Here is a 24041-nt window from a genome sequence, read left to right as displayed (position 1 = left end):
CCCAAAGATGAGGACTTCCGTCTTGTCCAAGTTGAGCTTGAGACAGTTGTCCATCATCCAGTCTGTGATGTTCATCTAACATCTGTGGAAGTTGACTTTGGTGGTGGAGGGGCTTCTGCCAGCGAGAGGATGAGCTGGGTGTAGTTCGCGTATGAGATGCTGTTGAGTCCGTTCGATCAGACGGTGTGGGCCAGGAAAGTCATGTACGTGTTGAAGAGGGGGGTGCTGAGGGACTATCCTTGAGGGACACCACAGATGATCTTCTTGGGTTCTGAGTGAACAGTGGGAGACTGATTCTCTGGGTTCTTCCGGTGAGGAATGAGGTGATCCATTTGAGGGCGTCTACCTGGATTCTGATGCAGTCGAGTCTGACGATCAAAATGTGATGGGAGATTGTGTCGAAGGCAGCTGACAGGTCCTGGAGAATGAGGGCTGCTATTTCGCCGCGTTCCAGGAGGGTCCTGATGATTAACTTCTCGAGAACCTTTGCTGGAAAGGGGAGCAGGGAGATGGGCCGGTAGTTCTTCAGTTCTGCTGGATCGGCAGGTGGTTTCTTCAGGAGGGGCTTCACTTCAGCGTGTTTCCAGTCCTCAGGAAAGGAGGCTGAGGTGATCGGGACTTTCTTGAACTCGTCGCCAATCATCTTGCTCCCGAGGTTGAAGACGTGGTGGGAACAGGGGTCCGTGTGTGCTCCTGAAGCTGGGAGTTCATGATGGAGATTGTGGATTGAGTAGGCGTTCAGGGTTGACGTTCGTGGGTTTGAGTAGGCTGATGCTGTCGACAACAGTGGGTTGAGGTGCGAGATTTTCATAGATGGCTGAAATCTTGTTGTGGAAGAAGTCTGCCAGGGTGTCACACAGTTCTTGGGAGGGGGTGATGTTGTTCCCGGCGGCTGTGGGGTTGAAGAACTTCTTCATGATGGCGAAGAGCTCCTTGCTGTATATGTCTGCTAGGGGTCTCTTTCAGAAGGTGGTGTTACTGGTTGAGTGCTTACTTGAAGGTGGTATGGTCTCCTATCTCTTTGTTGGTGTGCCACTTCCTTTCTAGTTGCTTGCAGTTGCGTTTGGTGGATTTCAGTTTGCAGTGAATCAGTTCGCTCTTCTGGCAGGTCCCCTGGATTTGGCTGCCTTGGCTTGGTGAGTCATAGGCCATCTGTTATCAGCTTGTTTGAGGTCTAGACCTTGGGGTGGTTGTGGTTTTGAGTGGGGCCAAGGCGTCTGCTGAGGAGGTGATCCAACTGTTGAAGTTGTCGATGGTTTGTGTGAGGAGGTCTACTTTCATCGGGTGGTGTCTGAGTAGTTCTGTGGTCCAGGTATCTTCAGAGATAGCGTAACAGTTGTGGCAGGTGGTTTTGGTTGGTGTTTTTCTTTGTGGGTGGTTGAGGAGTAGGTTGACACAGACCATGGAGTAGTCAGTCCAAGAGAATGGGACAGGGATTTTTCACAGTGATGTCAGAGCAGTTGCTGAAGATAGTTTCTAGGATATGTCCAGCAGTGTTTGGGGGGGAATCCTTCACTTGTTGGAAGAGTCTGAGTGTGTTCAGGTTTTCCAGGCGGATGGCAGTGTTTGGGTCAGTGTGGTCGTCCAAGTGTAAGTTGAGGTCTCAGTAGGAAGCTGGCTCTGTATATACTATAGCAAAAAAAGGTATAGTGTGCACAGATTCCAATGAGTACCCAAAGGTATGGCAGAGGTTAAAGTAGACAATTCCTTACTTTCAATTTAGTGGTAGCTGTGCTGAGCAGTTAGGCTTATCAGTGGGTAGTGTAAATGCATTTGGTGCATATACTCATACAAGGCAGAAACACACATTGACTGACTCAAGGCAAATGTTTGTAGACCAATATTACTATAGTTACTTGTATTTCTTGGAACCAAGTTGAACTCAGTTACAAGTACGTACTTCTATGGAATACATCAAACTACCGACAATAAAAGTGTATAACATCAATCAAAACTTTGCATATGCAAGAAATGCTTTTTGGTACAGAAAAAGATACTTTGTGTTCAGGATCACACTTAGTACAGTACAGTGAGTGACCAATACAATCCTATGGGAAAAAGACAGGTTAGTAACTTTCAGGTAACTAAGCAGTTCTCAAGTTCAGTATCCAAGGGTTTGGGTCAACACTGGGTCAGGGTCTGACCAAGGTAGGTACTGCACCATCTGTGGCACTGGGGAGGCGGATGCAGGGTCGCTGGGCTCAATGTTATCCTATGGAAGCTGGGGGCACCTCGAAGAGGCATCGGTTACAGGTATACCTGCGGTTCAGGGACAAAGGCCCTGGGGTTTAGGATCAGCACTGGAGGGCCACCAAAGAGCACAGAGACAGCACCACCAGCGGCGCAGAGGTGGCTGGGTGCCGGGAGCTTAGGAGGTGTCAGGGGCCTAGTTGAAACCAATGGGGATCCTCGGTCAGGCAAAAGGGTTGCAGGCTTGTTTCCGAAGGTCGGCTGAAGGAATCCCATGACAGATTAGGTATGTTGGATAGAGGGGGTATGCCGGCGACACTGTCGGTTGGGCACTAGGGGGCTGCTGGTGCAGGGGTGTCTTTTGGCATTGGGGTTTCTCACCAGATCCGGTCGGGGACCCTCCAGGTTGAGGGTGAAGGCGTCGAGGGGGAGGCCAAGAGAGGTCATCCAACACTGGGTGTCAGGTCAGGATCACCAGGGAGACTTCACTGGGTCGGTGGGCCACCTGGAATCAGGCCTTTACTGCCACCAAAAGTGGAGCTGCCCAAATAAGCACATCACAAGGTGAGAGCCTTTGAGGCTCACCGCCAAGTGCTGCTGTTCCTGCCAGGGGGAGGTGTGAATCTCCTCCACCCAGAGCAGGCTTTGTTAATGACCTGCAGGAGCAAAAAGTCTCTCACCCCACATGGTCAGAAAACCTGTCTGGTGGTGGCTGCCTGGCAGGAACCAGTCAGCCAATACACTAGAGGTTAGTCATTTTTCAGGGGACATCTTTAAGATGCCCTCTGAGTGCATTTTATAATAAATCCATCACTGGCACCAGTGTGGGTTTGAAGTTTGATACCAAACTTCCCAGTCTTCAGTAAAGCCATCATGGAGCTGTTGAGTTCGTGTTGACAAACTCCCAGCCCATGTACTCAAAATGGCGTCGCTGCACTTACAATGTCTGTGAATGGCACAGACACTGTAGGAGCATATTGCTCATGCAGCTATGCCCTCACCTGTGGTATGGTGCACCCCGCCTTAGAGCTGTGAGGCCTGCTACAGGGGTGACTTACCCATGTCACAGGTAGTGTTGGTGGGCATAGCATGCAGGGATGTGTGCCATGTCAACTCTTCACTTTGGTCTGCACCAAAACACACAGCATGCAATAGCAGTGTGTGTGTTAAGGCGAGGGGTCTCTGAGGGTGGCATAATACATGCTGCAGCTCTCACAGGCCTCCTCTGGTCACAAGGCCCTTTGATACCAGGGGTACCTTTTAAAGGGACTTACATGTGGCCGACAGATGTGCCAATTGTGGAAACAAATTGGGAAAGAACAAAGGCCCTGGAAACCTAATTTGCAGGAACCCAGGGCACACTCAGCCAAGTTAGCATCAGTTATCTGGCAAAAAATTGGGGGGTAACCGTGCAAAAGGGGCACTTTCCTACAGTCGCTGAGAAGGATTAATGATCTGGACTTGAGCACAAGGGGAGGCGGTGATGTCTGCTCTGGTGTTCCCAGAGTAGAGTCTTGGCTGGGAGGGGGGGGCAGGGCGATAGAGCAGGGCTCCTCTCAGGATGGTGTTGTCTGGGATGCAGAGTTTGTCCAGGTGCTCCAGATGTTGGCCGAGGTGAGGAAGCATCAAATTCAATATTTGTGGATAATTGCAATTCCTCCTCTGGGTTTGCTGGATCTGTTCTGTCTTTGATCTAGTAGCCTGTTGAGATGTAGGGACTGAGGTGGGTTTCAGTCAGGTCTGGGTGAGGAAGAGAAGATCTGGGGACAGATCGTGCAGGTTGTCTCAGATTTCGACACAGTGTTTGATGAGACAGCAAATGTTCAAAAGGGCACAGGTCAGAGTGGGGTGGAGGTTGCACGTGGCTCTGCAGCGAGGTGGAGAGTGCAAGTGTTGTTCGTGTTTCTGTCGTGAGTCGCAGGTGTGCGAGTGTTGGAAGGGGCGTGGGAGAAAAAATGGATCATTGGGGGGGCACAGGCAAAGCAGCAGGATGCGCATGAAACACACATTCAATGATGGCCGGGGCAGCCAGGCTAAAGGATGGGGAGAGGCATCTGAGACATACGGCATTGAAAAGGCTACAGCCTAAGAAGTGTAAAAACAAGACAACGGGCCTTTTCCATCTATTCACCGAGGATCTGGGAAATCCTTGTATCCATCAGGACCACCCCAACACTGCTCCAATTTAGGAATGAACACTCCATAACAATCCATTAACCATCCGCAACTCCGCTTCCAATCCGTTGGCTTTAAGCTTGCCTTTGGCCATATTCAGCACCCGCTGTCTTTTGCCGATGTTTGTTCTACAGACATACCATTTACATAAATATTTTTGTGACCAAACTCCATAGGAGCATCCTCAAATGGAACAAAAAGCTGTGTAAACAGTCTTTGCTGCTCTGTACAAAAAACTTGTAACATCACAACACTATTTGATGTTTTAACTTAGAAATTTGGGTTACCCACTATGAGACTTCTGTAATATCAATGGGCCCTTGCCCTGAATTGTAAGACTCACGCAAAACAGGTGTATGCAAAGGACATGGTATAACAGTGGGGGGGACTAAGGATGAATTTTGCGCACAACAGTGTGTTGTGATTACAGCAGTGACTGACACCACTGGGTCAGCGGTGTGAGCAGGGCAGCGAGCAGCAGAGAGAGAAAAGGAATGAATATAAAATAGCTAGCTAGGGCAGTGACTATAACATTAGGCAAGGCAGCGACCACTGGCACTGCATGCGGAGCAGGACAGTGGCGGGTGCAGCAGTGAGCAGGGCGGCGCTATGACCAGGGCATGAGGGGAGGCCAGCGGCTGAGCTGCGGGCGCGCCAGCAGGAAGGGCAGCGGTGACTGCTGCAAGTAGGCCAGCACGGCCTCGATGGCACGCGGGCTCCGGGGTCGGCGGAGGTCGCTCGCGCCGCCCTTCCTCTTCACATCCTGTGTTGAAAGCGGACGGCGAGGCTGGCGGGGACTGTGCGGCGCGAAGGCCCGGCCCCAGGGAGGAGGAGCGGCGGGCGGCAGCCGCTGGCCCCGCAGTGCGAGGGCGGGCTCGGCTGCAGGTGGAGGCAGGCAGGAGGGCGGAGCCCGGGCTCGCAGCGGCGGTAGGAGGCCGTGAGGAGCCCTGGGGCCGCGGCTGACGGGACGGAGGTGAGAGAACCTTATCCCGGGAAGAAACGGGGACCCGGCGGGGCCCTGCTGGACATTCCGCAGGATTTGGAAAAAGCCGGGATCCTCCAGCTGAAGACCACAGCCAGACCACGGTGAACAGGTACAGCCCTACCGGGAACTCAGAGCACCGCCCACCCCGGGACGGGACTCTCGGCCCTCTCATACCTGGGCTCGGACTCTGGGGGTAATGCAGACTCACAACAGAGCCGGGTGGGGGTAGTAATTATACCTGGGGCTGTCTAGGGTCACACATGGGCTCTGACTCTCGGGTGACTCATTCCTGACTTTTTACTCTGAGTGAGTAAGCGCACCTGGGCGCAGACAGCCTCAGGCTCTTCAGGGTTTCACTTGGGCTCTTACTCTCGAGTAGGGATGTCACCTTTCCCAGAGAGCAATGCCTACCATCTTCCCACTTTTTAACACTCTACGGAAGGTCTTGAAGTGATTATTTAGTAGAACTTTATATTTAATTGTCCGTAAGCATTTTAACATGGCCTTTCTGTCTCTGTTTACTTTATCAGTCGGGCTATTCCGGCAGCTATAGAACGCATTTTAAAGTGTTATCTTCTTATATTTCCTGTTTAAAGTATGTAGAGGTGAGGAGAAAAAAATACCGATTTAAGGTGTTTTTGTCTGATTTTCGTACAAGCTGGGACATTAAAATGCTGATCATGCGGGTATAAAATCTGCCAGGTGGCAACCCAACTCTCGGGTCACTCATTCCCAGGCTCTGACTGGGAGTGAATAATGTATAAGTTCCCTCTGACCCTGGGCGCAGGTCTCCAGGGCCAAACCTGGGCTCTCTCCTAGACTCAGAATCCCCATTGGTCGCAATGATTCCACCTGGGCTCCAGCACCCTGTGGGTCTCCAGGCTCCCACCTGGACTTTGAAACCGCGCAGGGGTCTGATCACACCTGGGCTCGAGCACCCTGTGGGTCTCCAGGTTCCCACCTTGACTCTTGACACCGCGTGGGTGCCTGATTATACCTGGGGTCAAACGCTTTGCGTCCTGTGGGGCCCCAGACTCACACCTGTGCCTAGAATGACACTCTGAGAGTCTGTAAGGTTCTCCCCTGAGTACAGACAACTTGTAACCACTTAGCTTTAAGCCTGGTCCATTTTCAAACCCCCACAAAATGCATTAAGCTAGATGACAGGGACTTTTGTGACTTCAGATTACTCATCACCCTGACTAACCTTATTGGGCCCTGGCGCCCCCGTCGCCCCAAGGCTATCACCATGGCACTGTCACCATTTAGGTCACTGCCTTCACACCTGAGACACCCCTTAATCTAGACAGTCCTGGACTGGTGTCACTTCTTTGCTCTGATACTTTGTGGTGTTGCTAGCCATGCGCATGGGTTCAGACTCCACTTGCAAAAGATCTGTGTGCAAGCAAGGGGCATTTTCTGTTAGACAGTTGCCCTTTGGAAAACTGTTGTACATTCTCTATTTAAAATGTATATGTCTCAGTAGGGAGTACTTTAGAATTCAGTAGAAAAAACTTTAGAATTCAAGATTCTAACTCCAAGTGACCTCTTGAAATAACTGCTGCTTTGAATATAGCGTCTGTGAGCTAAACATGAATTTGCATATGAAACAAAGCATTTCTATGACAACGAGGCAGTAATATATTTCCAACTTATTTGATATACAGTCAACTGTTAAGATTTTTGCTTCCTTCAGTTGGGGATGTTAATAGTACCGTGGCAAAATTTGGCACTAGTAAAATTTGGCACTAGTATAAATTCCCAAATACACCAGTCAACAGCAGAAAGGAACAGCTTTTGCTAAATGACAGATGAGACTACCTTGAAAACCGTATTTTAATAACTATGTTGCAAGATTTTTATTGACGTTTTACAGTAAGGATTTCACACACAGAAACTGGGAACCATGCAAAAAGCAGCGAATAGGTGTGATAAGCAAAAAATGTGATACAATAAAAAAGGAAAGTTTTAGACACACCAAAACTTCCTCTTCTGCTATCATTACCATCAGAGATGTGTTTGCACTAAGTCAAGAGCACGCTTTCCCTTTAATAATTATTTCACCTCGGCCTCTTCTAAACTGCAAACATCAGTTTCTAGATTAGATTACACTAAAGCTATTGGGTGAAGTTGCATAATTTCTTTGTGTAATTGTTGCAAGAGTTATGCGTTTGACCTGATTGAGGGCGTCCATATGAAAATTGGGGCTTTCATTGTTAAATGCATTCCCCCAATTTCACCATTAGCTCATAAGTAAAAGGTACCTTTTACCGGTCTCGCCACTGTTTACTGTGTAGTTGCAAGGCAGGCGTTCGCAAGGTATGCAGCCGACTACAAAAGGCTTGCAGGATACCAGCGATAGGTATGTCCATCCAGCTTCTGTAAATGTTGCTAGTGAGGCGTATGCCGTTGCAGTACATTTTGGGTTCCAGTGAGCCCCATTCTCTGAGCTCCCATGGCAAAATTAGGTACTTGTGTGACATTGTGCTTTTGTTAATACATTAATTAATTTTAACGATTTAGAACAAATTTCACAATCATTAATGAATTTGTCACTTACACAACTTTTAGTTTACATTTGATCCGTATATTGTAGGGTCTTACTTGCTCAGCCATAAGCAGCTATTCTACGTAGACAGAGCTATATCTTTCTTTTCATGTTCACTCGTGCCTCGTCTGGGACGGTAATCACATACCCGTGGTTATGCTCTTGAGAGTATGTGGTACTAGGGGCATACCGCATGAGGTTGTGCGTTTGTCGGTTTGTGTCTTTGTGCATTCTGATGATATCTTAGATCAGCCAACATGGGGATAGTTCAGGTTCCCAAAATCCAAAAAGCTAGATGGGGAGGGAAAAGCCTATCCCACCATGCAGCCAGACTCCGGAACAGGCTGCCGACTACTATTGGGCTACAGCCTGATAGGCTCAAGTTTAGGAAAATGATAAAAACTTGGCTATTCCCCCACAAATAATCACCGTCACTGCGCCTGGACAACACACGGCACGTTTCTTTTAGCGCCAAGACACCTTGGCATTCGTGCACTTTACAAATACTGTACTTATATACTTACGTATGCAGTAGCATCCGTTATGTGAGTAAGGGTCTGTTTCCTCACAGACTCCCATATCTCATGCCTGAAATGGGGGGAGGGGGGGTTGAATTTCGTGTCTGTTTAGGGGGTTCCTCATTGTTCTTATCCGTGAGCATGACCGAACAGTGCCCATTTTGTCTCACTCTATGTGCCTTGACGGAATAAAGACAGTAGTGTTCTCTGCTTCGCCCTTTTAGTTAATTCTTTCCTCCATGTTGGGATGTTTGGAGCACTGGGAAATTAAGATGATAGCATTTCTTAAGGTAAACTTCAATAGGCGGAATTACCATAGTCCAACTGAGATTGGATAAAAGCAACCACAACTCTGTTAGGGGAAGTTAGAAATGGGACAATTCTTCCAGCTTATGCACCTCATTTCTTTGTTCCTCTCTTGGGTGTTCCAGCCAGGCCTTGTGTTCCTTCACATAGGGTTTCTGGGATGTTGACAAAGGCCTGCACCTGTTGACTACTCAGCTCCCCGGCATCCACATCTTTGTCCTTTACGGCAGCCTATTTGACATATTTGAGCGTAGTAAATCCCCTTGATCACGTCATTTATATCAGTTGCGTAAAAGGTTGAAAGAGTTATTTTCCTCTTTAATGAACATGTTGGATATGGTCCATGCCATTATTATTACTTTTCTGAATGCATCTGTGAAACTCTGGTGTGAAGTCTAGGGCGATGAAAGATCGGGGGATATGGAAGGTGTGATACTTACTCGGCTCCATAGTGTTCCACAGCTTCAGCAGAGTCCTTGCAGGGGTACCGTGATGAAAGTTGTGCCGGCTGTGTTCGTGTTTATTCCAGGCTATAAACCCCGGATGGCTGTCTATCTCTGTCTGGCCCGTATGGAATTGGATTGTATCTGATGCTGTGCTCATCCGCAAAATCCATAATGGTGTCTCTTGGCAACACTGCAGCAAGTTTGGGAATGCCGGATAACCTCTCGATGCCTAGGTCTTCTATTTAATGGTCTTCCTGAAATTCTTCCATTCGCCCCAGTCAATCCCCTCCATCCCATGAAAAAAACAAGCTTTGGCATAGCCAATAGGTCTTGCCTCTGGGACCTTATAAGTGTTTAGCCAGAGCTATTGGTTTTGCCAATGTCTTTAAGCTATGTTGTAGAGAAGCATGGCTGCTGTGCAGCATGTTGAAAAGTTATAATAAAAAAGTGTTATAAGCATTTTTGTTACCTTTATATATAACCAAGAAGACAGTATGTACAACTGAACGACCCTATTAAACAAGCATTGGAAATACAATGTTTTGCATTTGCTTGAGTTAGAGCTATTGGCGTTGTAAATGAATGTTTTTTAACTATATGTTATGGAGTGTATGTATGTGGCGTGTAGTGGAATTACGTGGGTTGGATTGGAATTGTTAGCTCTGCAATTGTGTGGTGTGAAGTGAATTTGTGTAGTGTAATTATGTGGTGTGCTGAGCAGTGGAAATATGTGGATAATAATTATATGCTATTGATTGTACTGGAATTATGTGGAGTGGGATGTGTGTTATGTAGTGTAACTATGTGGAATGGTATTTTGTGTTGTGGAGTAGAATGTAGTGGAGTTTAATTATGTGGTGTGCTGTTTAATTTTGTGGCATGATGTGGAATTTTGTGGTGTGGATTGGATATATGTGGTGTCTTGGGTAATTGTGTTGTTGAATTGAATTATGTGGTTTGGTGTCGAATTTTGTGGTGTGAATTTGAAATTTGTGGAGTTGAATGAAGAAACTGTGTGGATAATCAACCCAACGACACAGAACTAATCACAGAAGCAACCAGCTTTTGGTAAAGTGCAGGACCTAGTAACAAGTTTCACTCACCCTGCTGGCCCGATTATTGAAATTATTTTAAATAACAAGAACGCAACTCGTGAGCCAAACAGCTCGACAAGCACTTCACGTAGCTGTTTAGTCATTTTACTACACCTTCATACAGATTTGAAGGCATGGTACCTTAATTGTGAAGTTGATCCATGTCACACACCACATCTTCAATGAGCCAGTGTTTAACTAACCACTATTTATCACGTTATGATTTTTATACCATATACAACAATATTAAAAGCAGTACTACAAGTCCCGGATTGCAATGTATTGTTAAAAAGCTAGTGCTGTCTGAACGTGTTGCATATAGAATAAACTCTTGTCAGTTAAAAATGGATGTCTTTGTTGGGAGTAGAAGCAATATGTTGGCATGTACAGTAATGTCTTGCCTGCCAGGATCTACGCGTATGTTAGTAGCAGCTCGGACGCATGCCATGGCTTGAGCACAGTTCAGAGATGCATGACAGCTGATGGTTCGGAGTTGAAGGGGGCTCATTAAGGAGGTAGTTGAACTCACTCACCAGCTGGAGTATCCGCATGACTGCAGAATGCTAGGTACAACTCAGAAGCACCAGTTATCTGCTGGCTTCAGCCACGGCTCGTGGTACCAGTGGCTCGCACAGCACACTTGGAGTAGCTAAGCAGGCATCCAAGTGACGGGGAATAGCTGCCGTGCAGGCAAACACAGAATTAGTCAGAGTCACATGCTCACATTGTTTTCAGCAGGACATTCATCAGAAGTTGATTGCGAGAGGTTAGGAAACGTAAACAAAAATAAAGTACAATTCAGCATTGTTAGTAGCAGTCCACTAGAGGAGACATGACCAGAAGGGGGATACTATGCTACAGTCTGAACACTGGTGTTTATTTTTCTTCCAATTCTTTTTCTTTGATTGCACTGCGATGAATGCTCTGGCTGATCCTACCATGTCCTCGAGTGAACTTGTCCCTATGTAACAACAATGAAATGGAAGCGTACAAATAAAACAGCACTGGCTGCTGGGAGGGGGAGAAGAAACGGGCACCGGTGGATGGGGTCAGAAGAAACAGACACGAGGTTGTGTGGAGACTCCGAAGCAGTTCCGTGTCGATGAGTAAGAGCCTGCTCTTCTAGCTTTGGATGTTTAATGTGTTAATAGAGAGAAGCGGTTAAAGTGCATGAAAAAAGTGTGGGAACTGTGATCCTGAGTACAGTGGGGGTGGGATCAGTGATTTGGGGGAGGAGGCACATTCGTTCGGGTAGCAGATTTCCTGGAGGCAGCTTTCATGGAGATACCAACACTTTGCCTTTTGGTGAAAGTTTTTGAACAACTATTATTAAAAGAGGCAGCCACATTTGAATTTCAAACATTTTACCAAAAATCCATGTGGAAAATAAACAAAATAACAAAATAATGCAGAATTTTAATAATAAAAAAGAGCTGGCTCCTTTTCGGTTGTCTTGTCGCAAACATTTAACTAGCTCCAACACAGATTATATTGGATGACGCATGCTATTGTTAATAACATTGATGCTGGTGGATGGTCGAGTTTGGGTACACAAGCTGCCAAATCAATCTAGACCTGACTAAGATCTGGTGTGGCTCCCAAAAGCCACTGAAGAGCAGCACTCTTGCCCGCGCTTCTCTCTGCGCATCCCCCTGAATGTTAACCATTTTCAAGAGAAAAGTCTCATTAAAGTTTTAACAATTACTTTTTATTTAAGGCTGTTCCACAGCAACCTTTACACTGATTGCTCATTAAAGATGTGAAATGGACATAAAGAAATAAACATGCTCGCAGCGAAGGGTGACTTGCTTGCTGCGGCTCATACCTCACCCCACATTTTGGGACGTTCGATCTAGTGACATAAGGCTGACTGGAGTGAAGCAGGGCATTAAAGAATCACACTAAAAGCTTGAAAACTGAACTATTCCACTTATGGCTGAAGTCACAAATGGTAAAAGCGAACGAGATGTATCAAACTGGAAGCAGCCAGCGGGAGGGGCTAGGGAGGCGGGGCTTTGGCAGATTCGAATTCCAGACTGGGAGGAGGGGCCAGCGCGCCCTGTGCTCGAGCCTCAGTATATATAGAGGGGAGCTTGCCTGCACTCATGCAAAACACTTGCTGCCCCTATTACAAATATTGCCCAGTCAAGTGATTGTAAATAGAGCTGAGGGTTGTTTACCTGAAGCAGCCTGCAGGGGATGTGGAGCTTCGGCGGGGTGCAAATTCCATGACTATGCTGAGAAGCCGAGACTAGGAGGAGGGGCCAGCGAGCGCTGTGCTCGACGAGAAGAAAAGGTAAATTGTTCACCAAAACTAACCCAGATATCTAAATGGCGGCTTCCTGTTTGCCGCGTGAAAATAACTGCTGCTACATCGATAAAAAGATATATGGGAAACATAAAAGTGAAAACATTACTATACATGCCATAACACAATCGCTGGGCGGGTGCGTGACAATATTTAAAGAGGAGAGCCTTCTCATGCCACCATGCAAAGAAAAAACAACAAGAAGAAAAAACAAATAGTGCGCCCAAACGAACAAATAGACAGGAGTGGATGAGTACGTGTAAGAGGGCCAGTCCCATGAGAGGGAACCAAGCACACAAAGGAGGTACAAATACAACCAATGAAAAGCCTGCATTTCAGAACCGCACACATAAAACAGAAGAAAATCATTAGACCTGCCAAAAACCCATAGAGGGGATGCAGCATTTCGAGAGACAGTGCATGCCCGCTGCCTAGGCTCAACCTAAAAAAAACTGTGATCCACGTCCTCAGTTGAGCAACTGTATTCCTAGGTCTCACAACTTGTAGGGACCCAAATAGTTACAGCAGATCGGGTAGAACACTTATATGAATGATTCTGTTACAGTTTGCTCCAATTACCGACTGTTATAATTATCTAGTCCGTTCCTATGGCGATAAGTAATTGGAGGTGTATTAGCCTTGCATGGACATGACACTGATTTATTTTTATTTGAACAGCAAAAATAAATTGCCAACCTAGCTTCATTTAGTTGACCTTTGTAGAGGGAAGTATGTTTCCAATAACCCTGACTCTCCCATGTTTGCTGTCAACCCTGCCACCCATTCACATGTGTTTACCACAGTAAGCATTGCAGTTGCAGAGTCTGTAAAAGGTCTACAGTCATAAAAATGTGATTAGTGCATATTATCTGTTTATGGTGCTGTTCCTAAAAGCCTCACTCCTAAATCACATAATGTCTTCTTGTTGTTTCAGCAAGAGGTTTAACTGATAAATAAACTAAGTTTTGTTTGAGGCATTACTGTTCTCTTTAACTAGGCGTAGTGGGCTAATGTCCAATTTCTGTAGTTAATACGCAGCCACATTTTCCCCAGTTCTTTCTCCAAGAAATCCCATTCCACTTAGTCGGAAACTTTCTCTACATCAAGACCCATAATGGCGCCTGGATTATCACTCCCTCTCACACTGCCTACCAGGTTAATCATCCTGCTAATGTTGCTTTGACTGTATATACCACGAATAGTCCAAGCCTACCTGTTTGGCAATATAGATTCAAGTCTCTTAGCGGGTGTTTCGTGGAAGTCTTTGCATATATTTTATCAGCGCTATAGGTCTGTTAGATTCACGTTCCTTAGGATGCTTCCTGGGATTTAGAATTTTAGTAATCTCTGCCTTTGACATTGTATTAGATGCCTTGCTAGTGATGCCAAAAATGTGTACAGGGCTGGTGGCTTCTTGGAAGGTCGTAATTTTAAAGATTTCTCTATTTTTAGTTCATAAACTGAAATGGGAAAATAAATTGACCAGTTTAAGTTTTTAGGTCGAAGCCAGTGCAGCTGTTTGGTTTGCTCACAACATCTTGGGGACATTCGCAAAGCTTCCCTGGGACTGTGTTCTGCCCATTGCTTACCACTGGCAGTGTAGTTTGTAACTCACAATTGCTCGCTTTCTATTTGCTGGCTCTATTTGTTTTAGGCTGTCCGGCTCAAGTTTGTCCCTTCCGTAGCCCAAACCTTATTTCCTGTATTCTTGCACCAGCACTGAATTTCTATAAACAGGACTTTAAATCTTGTTCTTATCTTGTCACATTTGCTGTGCATTCAAAGACAGTGGTCAAATGCCAGTCTTTACTTTTCTTCTCTGGCTTGAAAGTTAGAGGATTTATGTGACAATCATGCGGGCTACTGCGGATGTGCTTGAGAAAGGCTGTTCGATGTTATTTTTTTTCTAGTACACAAGAAAATTTAAATGTCTGTAAGTGAACTGTGCCGATAGTTCAGAATTAGAAAAGCACAAACGAAGTACATTTTTTGGTAATTCTGAAGTGTGGTGGAAACAAATATTTTAATACGATCAGAACAGATCAATACACTAGGTGATGACATTTCCACTCATTATCGTTTTGTGTGCTGGATGCTTTTATCAGTAAAACTGTACAATCGACTCCATTGGTTCCCTTATTTTTGGATCTGGGATGTCATCACATTGAGGATCTAGTTCGTTTTAGGCTTATAGCCCTCTGGAGAAGGCTATGGGCCACCCCCGAGCTCTTACTATATGCTAAAGCCCTTCTGGATTTCAGGGGGGCGGGGAACCTAAGTAAGATCAGATGGCTCCAGTATATAAAAGAAACCTTAATAGAAATGGGGTTGGGTAATTTGTGGGAGAATCCAGAATCGACCCCCTTCCCCTCAAAAAAAGAGCTTAAGGTTGTCTATATGGATCTGGTGAAGATGGAAGCGCTTTTCTTCCATCAAAGGACCTGCCCTGTCCAGGGACTTTTTATTGATAAAGCACGAGCTTGGGTTTGAACCCTATTGGGATCTTATTTTAAAACCAATGGACAGGAAGCTCTATCACCAGTTCAGGGCAGGTTCATTGCCAATTAGAGCGTTTACCAGTAGATGGCACAAGCCCACAACAGAATTGTGTCCCTCGTGTTTGGTCCAGTCAGAATCCATCCCCTATATACTATTTGTTTGCCCGGCCTATCGATCACCAAGGAGGAAATGGCTCAATCCTATCTGTGCTAATCTTGGCACAAGAGCCGCCATTGAGGCCTTGAATACCACAGACAAGTACCCAGGAATCCATTGATATTGCTATTGCAAAATTCTTGAGTTGGATATGGGTGATTCGGGCTAACAAACTTAAGGCACACTGACTTCACTTGCTTAAAAATGTCTGTGGGATGTGGGGTAGTTTGATTCTGATATATTTTCTTTTGTATAAAGGGGTAGATGCCGTATGGTTTACCCTATTTTATATCCTGCATCTTTCTACAACAATTGTTTTATAACATAAGACTAAGATTAATCATGGTTTAATACTAATTTTAATTGTATCATTGTGTCTGCTACATCAATGCTACTTTGCTATGACTCAATCATTTTAACTAAAGAATTCTTTTTTTAATTGCTAAATTTGAATAGATGCAATGTCTTTTATGGTTTTATAATCAAAATAAAGACTTTATGAATGAATGAAAACTGTATGTCTGTGCAAATGTAACAGTAATTTCAATTGAAGATGTTTTGTCTGTGATTGCAATAAGCTACCCCACCATGCATACTTCACTTTACCCCACTCCACTCTACTCTGCACTGCTCCACAACACTGCAGCGTACTCTGCACCACTCCACACTACATCACTCCAAGCCACTCTACTCTGCACCACAGCACTCTATGCCACTTCACTCTAAGTCTCACGCTCTCTCTACTCTACGCTGCTCTACTCTATGCCAATGGAATAGGGTGATATACAGCTAGAGCGGTCGACCTCAAAGCTGAGGAACCGGGTTCGAGTCTAAACAGGGACACTCCATATCCTGTGACTCTAAGCAAATCACTTAATCATCCCTTGCCTAACAAAATGAAATCGCTCTGATACTTTCGGGTTGAGTGTGCGCTATATAAAACAAAAAAATAAATTGACCCCACACTAATCTACAATGCACAACTGCACTCTACACTCCATTCTATGCCACTCTAATCTGTCCCCCTGCACTCCTGTCACTGCACTCTATGCCAATCCACTCTATGCCACTCTGATCCATCCACATTGCACTCTGCACCACTATCTACAGTGCACCACTCCACTCTGAAACAATCTACTTTGCGCCACTGCACTCTAACCTGCACCACTACACTCTATCCTGCGCCACTGCACTCTTCGCCAATGCACTTTACACCACTTTACTCAAAACCAATGCACTTTATGCCACTGCACTCTACGTAAATCTACTCTACACCACTGCACTGTATGCCACTATACTCTACAATACTTTACGCCACTGCACTATACTCCCTCACCATCATACTCTGCACCATTGTACTCTACGCCACTCTACTTTACTCTGTGCCACTGTACTCTACGCCACTCCACTCTGCACCACTCTACTCTGCACCACTGTACTCCGCACCAATGCACTGTACACCACTCTGATATACATACCTGCACTCAATGACAGTATATTCTGCAACACCGCACTCTCTGCCATTTTACTGTACGCCAGTGCACTCTGCATCATCCACTCTATGACATGCACTCTACCTTGCACCACTCCAATCTACTCTGCACCACTCCACTGTATGCCACTTCACGCCCTTGTACTATGCAATAGTGCACACTCTGCCATCAAACTCTTTGCCACTCTTCTCTGCACTATTCTACTGCACTCTATGCCAATGCACTCTATACCACTTTACTCAAAACCAATGCACGCTACTCCACTCTACTCCACACTATTGCACTCTGCATCACTTTATTCTGCCCCTCTCTACGCCACTGCACTCTACACCACTACTCTGCAACACTGCACTCTCCATCACTGAACTCTGTGCCACTCCACTCTGCCCCACTATATGCCACTGCATTCTATTCAGCACCACTCTATAGCTCTCTGTTGGTGCACTCTACTCCACTACACTATATGCCAAACTAATCTACTGTGTAGCACTGTACACCACTTCACACTATGCCTCACTACTCTGCACCACTCTAATCTATGCCAGTGCACTCTACCCCACTCTGCTATGCACCACTGCACTCTTCCACCGCTCTGAACACAATTCCAGTCTAGGTCACTCCACTCTGCACCGCTCCACTCTACGCCACTCCACTCTATACCACTCTACTCTGCAACATTGCACACAATCCTAGTGCACTCTACGCCACTACTATATGCCACTGCACTCTACACTGCACCACTCCACACTATGCCACTGCACTGTATGCTACTCTACTCCACTCTGCGCCACTCCACTCTAGGTCACTACGCTACTACACTCTACCCTGCACCACTCCATGGCACTTCGCCTTACTTTACTCAGAGACAATCTACTCTACGCCACTCCACTTTACGTCACTGCTGTGCCATTCAACACCACACTACTGTATGCCACTGTTTTCCATGCCACTCTACTCTGAACTACTGCACTCTATGCCAGTGCACTCAGCACCACTTTACTCAAAACCAATGCACTCTGCGCCACTGCACTCGACGGCACTCTATTCCACTCTGCATCACTGTATTCTATGCTCTGCATCACTTTACTGTGCGCCACTCTTCACTACTGCCCTCTACAAGACTGCACTCTGTCACTGCACGCTGCGCCACTCTACACCATTGTGCTCTGTCACTGCACTCTATGACACTCTGTTCTACTCTGAACCACTGTGCTCCACCTCATTGCTCTCTGCGCCACTGCACTCTGCGCCACTGCACTCTGCGCCACTGCACTCTGTGCCACTCTACTGCTATCTACGCCAATGCATTCAACACCACTCCACTCTAATCTATTCTGTACCACTGCACTTCATGCCACTGCCCTCTACACCACTGTACTCTATATATCTCCAATTTCCCCTGCACCACTCCACTCTACCCTCCACCATGCCACCTGACGCCACTTCACTCTACACCATTGGAATCTACTGTGCACCACTCTACGCCACTACACTTTACACTTCTCTGCTCTACGTCACTGCACTCTGCGTCCCTGCACTGTATGCCAATGCACTCTACACCACTTTACTCAAATCCAATGTACTCTACAGCAATCTACTCTGCACCTCTGCACTTTATGCCACTTTACTCTACTCCACTTCACGCACTCCAATCTGATGCCACACTCTACAGTACTCCACTCTAAGACTCTCAACTCATGAAACTCTTCTCCACTCTGACATTCTACTCCACTCTATACCACTCCACTCTATGCTACTTCAGAATACCACTTCACTCTACAGCGCTCTATGCAACTGCATTTATATCACTCCATGCCATTTTACCCCACTCTATTCTATGACACACTACTCCACTCTATGCCACTCCACTCTATGCCACTCCACTCTATGCCAGTCCACTCTATACCACTCCACTCTATGCCACTCTACGCTAATCAACGCTACTCCACTTTGTCCCACTCTTATACTCTACATCACTCCACTCAACGTCACTCCGTAACACTGATGCAGCGGAAGCGTTGGGGGATTTTAGTCATCCCACTTCTCCACACCAACCACTAAATAACTATTGGAAACGTAACTCTTACGACGGGCCCATAAGTAATTATCAGACAGTTGGCAATACCAAAGGTCCTCCGATGAACCTTTGGTAGCGCTAAAAGGGACTAAATAATGAAAGACGGAATGCTATTTCCCCAAGAGAACCTACAATGAAGAAATACGCTAAACATTAGTCCTCATAAACATGTCCAAATAATTCAAACTCAGAAATAAAGACAAACACTATTCCCGTCTATTTAGGTTTTCTTTGTTATTTCATAATATGAATAGTCAAACACAATTACAAATTAGAAAGTCATTACTTAGTTCTCAATAATTCAGATTAGCTGCACAATAATCATAACAGCTCATATATGAAGACATCAGATCATCAGATATAGAGGAGTGAGAGAGAGAGAAAACATCAGCAAACACAGTTCACTTATGTAACAGAAATACTAATGCACGGCGTGCAATTAGTCGGAAAAGCTAAGCCCATGGCCATTAGGGAATAGCAAGAGCAGCATCACGAGCCAGTGATGTGCAAAGTCTCTAGAAAGTCTCTTTGGATTTAGCAGGTTTCTCCAGCCAGAGAATCAGGAATGAGCTCGGCATTCAGCATACCACGAACGCAGGGACCGGTCACCAATCTTGTGCACAAGCCAAGGAACACTTTCCCACAGGAATCTTTATAGTACGCTACTTCCTTTCTTCGGTTATTATGTTGCATTTTCTTTTTTTTCAGCAAGACTCTTTATTGGTCAACCTCAATGGTGACAGTCTACTGACAGTGACTTTACTACTATTTTCTAAACACTCCTTGTCTAAATATTGTATAACTTCCAAGAGAAGAAAAAGAAGAAAACCTTGCTACAAATGTATTTAAATGTTGAAATAGTACATTCATGTCATCTACATCCCTCGCCTAGACAGGAAAGAGCTCTAAAGGCTTATTCAGAAACAGGCAAATTATCTATACTCTAAGGAAGCATTTGTAACATTTGAAGGACAGAAGCATGTAAAAGCATATCCCCCTAATATTTCTAAGGCCTACATTATTTTAGCAGAACAGGGAATAATTTCTAAAAAGCCTACATTATACTTTCACGAAGAATAAAGCTTTTTCCTTTGTTGTTTATTTTTTTGCAGTTAGGAAGACAGAATAACATCCAATTAGCAGCATCATTATATTAACTAAGAAAATCATATTTGTCGTGCCTTATGCAATTTTCACCTGTTGTTGTACACTCTAGTATTATATGGTAGTAATTCCACACGCATTTAAAAAAACATGCATTAGAGTGGATTACATCGAGCAGATTTTATTTACAAAAATCGTGCTCCATCAACACTCTACACTACTCCACTTTACGACACTTCTCTCTACAACACTCCACTCTATGACTGTCTCCTTCACCCCGCTGACTTTTAGCCATGCTGGTGTACAACATGGCTAAAATGCATTGGTAAAGCCATTAGTTCTGGCACATGCGAGACCTATTGGCTTTTCCAATACTTGTTTAAAAAAGAAATCGGATCGCATGCTAAATGTGCATTGTCTCGTGCATACAGCTTTATTGATAATCAGTGAAATGGTAAACTTTACATAATACTTAAAAACACCGTAAGAAAGTAAATAAAATACGTTGACTTGTTTATCGGTCTCTAAGATCAATCACAGGGTCATGCATGACTGGCAGTGCAGAAGAAGTCCACTTTCCCTTGGATTTTGAGAGAAGCAAGGTTGACTCGCTGTGTTTTCTGGTGCTCATTTTTGTTAGGCTGATTGTTGACACTCAAAACCTCAACATCACACCTTTTGTGTCTTGACCTACCATTGGGCTGCTCACTGTTACAAGTCACTCGGGCCTTTCACTCGCAGTTTGAATGCTCGGAAGCTACACGTCTTGTTAAAGGTATTTTTCAAACAAGTAAGAACTTTGAAGTTCCAGATTGAACTTATGTGCATGGTTGGCCGATTGTGTTTTTTGGGTGTGATTATATTGGAAATGTTTGGTGCACACATTGATGCTTTGACAATAACCATATCCAACATGCCAGCGATGTCTCAGAGTGAGGTGGGAGTTTATATATGTTATGCATGGTCTGAACGTTAGAGTCTGCATCTGTTATAAGGTAGCAGCAGTTGATAAAAAATGCACTGCTGCTATGTCATAAAGGAATTCTAGGCTGTTCTGGCAGGACTGTCACACAGCCTGTCAGAGAAGTGATGGAAAGCAGGGAGCCGAGCTTTTATAACAAGCATTTGCAATGCAACAGGTCGAACTACTGGTGTTGTAAATGAGATGCCTCTCATAAGTTTTTGCGGAGCCTGCATGTGTGTTGGAAGGTGGTGGGAGGGCAGAACAAAAAAACGACTGGAGCGAAGCCAACATTAAAGAAAAAAAGTCAGCACACTCAGCTCTGTAGTGCAGCCATCTACCACAAACACCAGCTGCGTGCCTCAAGTTTCTACGGAGCTCGGACTAGCTGATGAGTTTGGTTTCTGTGGGCGCAGAAAGCGGGCAGTCTACACTGTGACATGTGAAAATCGCACGTTTGTGAAGTCGGTGCCACTAATTACATTGAAGCGCAACCGCACACCCAAACAAATATTATTGCAAATAAATACAATGCTTGGTAAATCCAGGTGTAGTTTGATGCTTGCACTCACTGCATTTGTGTTGAAGGGTTGGCGGAAGCACAAGCTTCTTCGACATTAAACAAAATTGCAAAGTTAACTGTACAATGTCCCAGTGTTCCTCCCGTCTGGGCACCTGCACTCGCACCAGCATATACTTGAAGGTGCCCTCCGGATCTATTTCCACCTCAGCCATACCTGTGACTGAGCTCAAGATGAGCTTTTCACGAGAGTGAACAGCAGCCACGAAACAGGGAGGGAAAGGCACAGGTTCCAAAACTAGAATTGGAAAGAGAAGTGGGACTAATACACATCTACTAGCAACAAGGCGGCCATCCTCAAAAGGGGCTTTTTTAACAATACATTTTATAACGCGCGGGACAAAACAGAGTGGCATGCCGTGGGAGTTGGTGGCGGGGGGAGGGTACGGCACAAGCCACTATAATTAAAGGTAACGACTTGAGCAAGCTTAGCACAACAAGAAGCGTGGCCGCCATGCTTTAACGTAAAAAAACGATTTGGATGAGCTGCGCGGCCCATCCAACGAATGGTGTGTGGGGTCCCATTGCTTAAGTGATAGAGTGCATAGTGCGCTGCAAATACCAAAAAAAGATGCAGCCCTCATTGCTAAAGCTGCCGTCCAACCAGTGCTTTTTAGATTAATTATAGAAACATAGAGACAGGAGTAAACCCGTTAACCCAATTGGAACCCTGGTACAGTATAAATACGAAAAACAAAGTCTGAACTGGAAAATATTTCACATGGCAAATTCAGAAACTGGTTTAATCATAAGGAGAAATCGAAATAAGTGAGACCCAAAAAAAATTGTGAAGAAAAAAGGTTCTTATTTGCAAGTAGTTATAACAGCACTACAGTGCATTGTATGTAATAGTAACCATAAGTGGGTTGTGCACTGAACGTGCTAGTGAACGGCGCAGTGACACAAGAGCAAGAGAATGGACAGCGCAAACTATTCAACAAAATTGTGGTCAATGACAAGGAAAATATATACAAGGAAAGTTATTTTCAGTGTTTTACAATTATTTAAATTGACCACATTGGGACCAAAGAATGACGCTGGGTGGTCGACGGCGTTTCGACCTGTCTGACTTCAAGTCGTCATCAGGACCAGGTTACTTGATTTGGGGATAGTGCTGCGTGAGTAGAAGAGAAACCACTGTAAAGACCAAGAATGGCCAGGTAGAGAAGAGAAGAAAGTCAAGTATGGCCTGTTTAGACAAGAAAAATGGTCCAGAGTGGATCAGGCAACAATGACCTGAATTGAAGGAGTAAGCATCCCAAGCGACGGGCGTGGGAACGAGGGATGCTAGGACAGATCTGGGGAAGGGGGAGAAGGGTGAAATTGTGACTTGGACACGAGTGCCAGGATTACAGGAGTGTCACTATGATCACAGGAAATAGAGCAAAGCCTTAAAAAACATACCTGCTGAGAAAGGAAGGTTTAATCAACCGAGGGAAATGCTTGAGTGAGTCTGCGCTTATTTAGCGCGTGATCTAGAGGAAGCAAGGGATGGCAGAGAGGACAGGGTTAAGTAAGTAAAAAAATGGGAGTCAAGTTATAAAGACCATGCTGTCAAAACGTGAGGTATCCCATACCTTGGACGTGTTGATCCTCTTTGCGGATGATGCTGCGGGGTCCGCCTGTACAAGAGTATGGTGGGCTAATTGAGCTGCGGGTAGCAGTCACGGTGAGGGAGCAGTGAATGCTCGGGTGAGGACTGGTGCTCTCAATTCAGCCCGTAACGCTTGACAAATTGAATGAAGCCCAAGCGGCGGCCAGCAGGGAAAGAAGGGAATTCAAGGGGGTCAAGTGATGTATGAGAACGAGCCTGAGAGCTAGCAGACATTTTGCGGTGCCCCGGGGGGACAGAAAGAAGAATAGGAGGAGGTGTTATGGCGCACCATGGAGCGTGCCAAATCTAAAAGCATTGGTGCAGCAATACAAACAAAGTTCTCCCTCCCTGTCTGCCCGCCCTCCCTCCTATACTGGCTCCTTCCAATTAGAGTCACCATTTACAGCCAATGTCCTTTTGACAGGTATTATATATTATCCTATGTGCAAGTTCTTTCCGCCATGTCTATCCATGTGTTTGCCTGTTTCAATTCATGATTCTTATAACATGTTTTTCTCAAAGTGAAATTGTATCCATGCTTTATACATGTTGATTCTGCAAAATTTGTGGTACACCGCCATGTGGGCACTCTGTACTCCATTCCTTGTTAATCATTGATGTTTTTATTAATGACAAGCTTCACAATGCAGCATAAATCCCCCCTCCCTTTCAAGTCCCATTGTGGAACTATGGGCTCGCCTGTCTCAATTGAACTGTTGATAAACCAGTTATGATATGTTTCTCGCCGTATGATATTGAATCTGTCGTATAATTGTTGTAAACTGATTACAATGTGCCCTGTACTGAATACTTTGTTTGTATTGCTGCACCGATGCTTTTAAATTTGGCACGCTCTGCGGTGCGCCAGGACACATCCTCTTATTCTTCTTTCTTTCCCCACGGGGCACCCTGTAATGTCTGCTAGCTCTCAGGCTAGTTCTCATACATCACGTGACCCACTTATTTATTTATATATTTATTTTATTTAGTGTTTTATATAGCGCGAA

At 45.4% G+C, this 24041-nt stretch overlaps 1 protein-coding gene across 3 annotated transcripts in view; it reads left to right on the top strand.

The window, feature by feature from the left end:
- The first annotated feature begins 5217 nt into the window (after window positions 1–5217).
- Window positions 5218–24041, top strand: part of SH3BP2 (SH3 domain binding protein 2) — a 300470-nt gene continuing 281646 nt past the window's right edge. The window contains exon 1 of one of the 3 annotated variants that reach the window (XM_085642526.1): window positions 5218–5459. The gene's annotated coding sequence lies outside the window, so the exon portion shown is untranslated. The remainder of the gene's footprint in view (window positions 5460–24041) is intronic. The other 2 variants (XM_085642525.1, XM_085642528.1) reach the window with 2 other exon arrangements.

Source organism: Triturus cristatus, chromosome 2_2 (genome assembly GCF_964204655.1).
Source record: "Triturus cristatus chromosome 2_2, aTriCri1.1, whole genome shotgun sequence".
Classification (NCBI taxonomy): Eukaryota; Metazoa; Chordata; class Amphibia; order Caudata; family Salamandridae; genus Triturus; species Triturus cristatus.
Note: the sequence above shows the minus strand (reverse complement) of the source record. Positions and strands in the feature narration are given on the sequence as shown.